We start from the raw sequence: 4,987 nt of genomic DNA on the forward strand, positions 1-4,987 counted from the left end.
TTTAGGGACAACTACATATACAGGGAGAATGACATAAAAGTATGAAAATCTACAAACCAGAATGGCTTAGAACAGATCCTTCCCTCACAGCCCTGAAAAGGAACCAATCCTATCAATCCTTTGATTTCAGAGTTTTAGCCTCCAGAACTGAGAGTCATTAAATTTCCAACAGTTTCCAGTACTTTGTTTTGGCAGCCATAGCAAACTAATATAATGCCTATAATAGCAGCAACTTTAAGATTCTATTAACTGTTTTTTATATTCTTTATTCTGGTTGAGTCTGCCAAATTTAGCAACACATGCTAGTTACTACTGAGGATGGTGATTAGCTCTGTTGTTTACAAAGACAAATCGTATTTAAATCTTTTGAAGTTGGAAAAAGGTGGAAAGCAGGAATAGCAATTGCAGTTTTAGTCAAGTTCTGTTTCTGACTCTATTGTTGTTGGAATTAGAAGGAACATTATTTTTTATTGAGAAGTTATTTGTTATTCTGTGTGATTATTCAGAATAAATAATATTGGCAAGGTCACTTGAGCTTTAGTTTGAGATGGTGCAAATGTCATATGAATTCTCAGCATTTTGCTTTTCTCAAACAGGTTTTCTTCACTTTAAAGATCAATACACCTGCTTCATTTTATTTACAAAGAAGTCATTCTCTTCACCACAACTGAGCCACCACTTTTAAATGTACAGTCAACCCCCCATATGTGCTGGTTCTGCACTCTCAGATTCAACCATCAGAAGATGAAAGATATTTGGGGGGAAAAAAACAGTAAAAAATAATATGATTTTAAAAATACAAATGAGCAAACAATACAGTATAGCAATTATTTAGATAGCATTTACCTTGTTTTAGGTATTATAAGTAATCTAGAGATGATTTAAAGTATATAAGAGGGTATGCATAGGTTATATGCAAATACTATGCCACTTTATTTCAGAGATTTGAGCATCCACAGACTTTGGTATCCTCAGGGGTTCAGAAGCCAATCTCCTGTGGATATGAAGGGTCAACTGTATATTGTAATCGATGGTTGAAATAATGTGAATAAACATTCAAATTTATTTCTTTATTTTTTTTGGAATTGAAGAATATAAAAATTAAATGATAGTAATACACAAAAAAATTAAAGATATCTTGCATTTAATGTTATTCAATTCTCCAAAGTCTAATGCCATGCCGATTATATTTGTATTTATCCTCAATGTGTTTTCTATCTTGAATTTAATATTAGTAAATTCTCCGAAGTCTAATGCCATGCAAATTATATTTGTATTTACCCTCAATACGATTTCTTAACCAGTAAGTTCAATACATTTAATATTTTTTTCCAGATTTTACACTTTAATTGTAAAAATCATTGTCAATGCAGACACAACAAAAAACTAGTCCCAAAGTTATAGTTCTTCAGTTTCTGAAATATTCGCATATGGTTTCTTTTTATCCTTTTCAGGGCCTAGAGCTCAGATAGAGTCTGTTATGTCAACACATATTTATAGATTGTTCAGAATCACAGCATATGTGATAAAAATTACAAACAAAACTGAAGATGTAACTCTTACTCTAATAAACAGGGAATGTTTTGTAGAATAAATTGAACTTACATTAAAATAAGAAGGAAGCATGTGTGTATGTGCACCCAAGTGAGTGTGCACACATGCTAAGGGAATAGCGTGAGCGCGACACGAAGTCATAGTGAGTACATTTTAAGAAAGATAAGTAGACTCTTTTGATTTGAACACAGATTTGATGTTGAGGAGACTTGAGTTACTTTAGATTATGTATATAAGGAGTGATTACTGGAGGCCGCAAATGCCAGTAGTAAAGATGCTTTTGTTATGTGTTGAATTGTGACCTCCCAGTTGTACCTGAGACTGATCAATAACAGGGGCTATTGCAGAGGATCGAGAGCCTTGCTTCCATCCTAGGTCAACGTTTGCTGCTCATTGCACTCCAAACTTTTACACTGTTTTATTTTTATAGTGATACAAGAGTGCTGGTAAGGGAAGGGAGTGGTCCCTTTAAATGACAGGGAAGCAGGGAAAGGAAGTGTTGGGTAGAGGAGGGTGTGGTCCCTGGCTAGGACTCCACCCCCAGGGACCTAGGTGAGGACAGGCATTTCTGCCTTTGCACCCAAATGTTGCATTTTCCAAGACCACCCTGGCCCACCATACCCTCATCCTGGGCCTATAAAAACTTGAAACCCTAGCAAGGCAGAGACAGAAGCTGCTGGATAGTGAGAGGAACACATCGGCAGAAAAAGACAAGTGGCCTGACATTGAGAGGACGTACAGCGGAGCACACGGATGGAAGAGCACACCGAGACCTGGCCGGCTGGCAGGACATCAACGAGCCAGACAAGGTGGAGTTTGGCTGGCGACGTCACAGGAGAACCAGGGGCACCGAGCAGCCAACTCCAGGGGAAGACCATCTCCCTACTGGCCTCCCTTTCGCTGACAGCTACTTCCACTCAATAAAACTTTACATTTATTCTCCAAGCCTACATGTGATCCGATTTGTCTGGTACACCAAGGCAAGAACCCAGGATACAGAAAGCCCTCTGTCTTTGCCATAAGGTATAAGGTCTAATCGAGCTGGTTAACATAAGCAGCCTATAGATAGCAAACTAAAAGAGCACCCTGTAACACACGCCCACTGGGGCTTCAGGAGCTATACACAGTCACCCCTAGACACTGCTGGGGTCAGAGCCCCACAGCCTGCCCATCTGTATGCTCCCCTAGAGGTTTGAGCAGCGGGGCACTGAAGAAGTGAGCCACGCCCCCATCGCCCTCCATGCGAGGGGGACAGGGGAACCTTTCCCGTTTCAACAGCATGTATTGCTCTATCAGACATTGTTACAACATCATTTGTTTAAATGGTTTTATTAAAATGTTTACATTTTTAATGATCTTTCTCCCCAGGCAAAATGCCTGACTGCCAAGAAAGAACTATTCTGTTCAACTATTACTTCCTCATATTAGGGTGGTGCAAAAGTAATTGCAGTTTCTGATCGTGAATTTGAAATCATTATAACTAGGGTCTGACAAATCTTTATTAATCAAAATAGGAACCATTACAATCAACACATTTTTGCCAATGAAAAATAAGTTTGTTTATTCCTGTAGCATATAAATCCATGCTTTAGGATTCAATGAACTCTTGGAAAGCACTTTCTGCATTCTGGTTGTGGAAATGTTTTCCTTGCAAAAAGTTGTGGAGATGCTTAAAGAAGTGGTAGTTGGTTGGTAAGAGGTGAGGTGAATATGGTGGATGAGGCAAAACTTCAGATCACAATTCGTTCAACTTTTGAAGCATTGGTTGTTTGACATGTGGTCATGCGTTGTTGAGAAGAATTGCTCCATTTCTGTTGACCAATGCTGAGTGCAGTTGTTGAAGTTTTCAGTGCATCTCATTGTAATGGTTTTGCTGGGTTTCAGAAAGCACTAGTGGATCACACCAGCAGCAGACTATCAAACAGTGACCATGACCATTTTTTTTTGGTGCAAGTTTGGCTTCTGGAAGTGCTTTGGAGCTTCTTGGTCTAGCCACTGAGCTGGTTGTCACTGGTTGTCATATAAAATCCACTTTGCACTGAATGTAACAATCTGATTGAAAAATGATTTGTTGTTGTTACATAGAATAAGAGAAGACGACACTTCAAAATGACATTTAAAAAAAATTTTCACTCGGCTCATGAGGAATCCACTTACCGAGCTTTTTTACCTTTCCAGTTGGCTTCAAATGCCACACAACTATAGAATGGTCAGCGTTCAGTTCCTTGGCAACGTCTCATGTAGTTGTAAGAGGATCAGCTTTCATGGTTGCTCTCAATTGATCACTGTGAACTTCTGAAAGCCGGCCACGACATTCCTCATCTTCAAAGCTCTCCTCTCTTTTGCAAAACTTCTTGAACCACCACTGTACTGCATATTCATCAGCAGTTCCTGCACCAAATGCTTTGTTGCTTTTGTGAGTTGTCTCCGCTGCTTTACGACCCATTTTGAACTCAAATAAGAAAATCACTAGAATTTGCTTTTTGTCTAACATCATTGCCATCGTCTAAAATAAACATAAAATAAACAGCAAGTAGTAAGTCATTAGCAAAAAAAAAAACATAAAGTGAGAAATGCCCATTAAAATGATGTATAACCTAACCACATTTATTTAAGAATGTATTCCAATATCAAACAGCAAATTACAACAATGTAAAAACCACAATTACTTTTGCCCTCATACTTAGAACTATGCCTGGGGGATTATAAAAACTCAATAAAAATGTGTTGATTGGATGAATGAGTGACCTTGAACAACTGTTTAGTGTATTTCTAACTTGCTTTCCTTATATTGATATGGCAGTGATGATTATATTAATAATAATCATAGTAATGACACATAGTGGCATGATAAGGCTTACACATAGATGCACCTAGCACAGCGCTTTTCACATAAGTGCTCAATAATTTTTATTTGTATTTTTTGAGACAGTATCTGGCTCTGTCGCACAGGCTGGTGTGCAGTGGCAAGATCTTGGCTCACTGCATCCTCTGCCTCCTGGGCTCAAGCAATCCTCTCATCTTAGCCTCCCAAGGAGCTGAGATTACAGGTGCATGCCACTACACAAGGTTAATTTTTTTATTTTTTGTAGAGACGAGGTGTTGTCGTGTTGCCCGGGCTGACCTTTAACTCCTGAGCTCAAGCGATCTACCTGCCTCAGCCTCCCAGAGTCCTTGGATTACAGGTGTAAGCCACTGTGCCTGGCCTATGCTCAACAAATTTGGACACTTTTTTCTTGTTGCAGATTCTTGCGTTGAGACCAATATAAAAAAAATTCTAAAAGAAGTCTTGATTTCAGGATGTCAATTATTTTCAAAACAAGTGAGAAACCCAGGGATGTAATAAGCACATAGTTAGTTCTAGGCTTCAAGAAACAAAACATTTATTTGAAATTAGTCTAAGATATAAAAGTAAGAAACAGAAAAAGATAAT

At 38.4% G+C, this 4,987-nt stretch overlaps 1 pseudogene; it reads right to left on the minus strand.

The window, feature by feature from the left end:
* Positions 1-3,055: 3,055 nt before the first annotated feature.
* LOC135272922 (histone-lysine N-methyltransferase SETMAR-like) lies at positions 3,056-4,057 on the minus strand (annotated as a pseudogene).
* Between the last annotated feature and the right edge of the window lie 930 nt (positions 4,058-4,987).

The sequence above is a fragment of the Aotus nancymaae genome, unplaced genomic scaffold (genome assembly GCF_030222135.1).
Source record: "Aotus nancymaae isolate 86718 unplaced genomic scaffold, 86718_ANA_hifiasm-v0.15.2.pri h1tg000007l, whole genome shotgun sequence".
NCBI lineage: Eukaryota > Metazoa > Chordata > Mammalia > Primates > Aotidae > Aotus > Aotus nancymaae.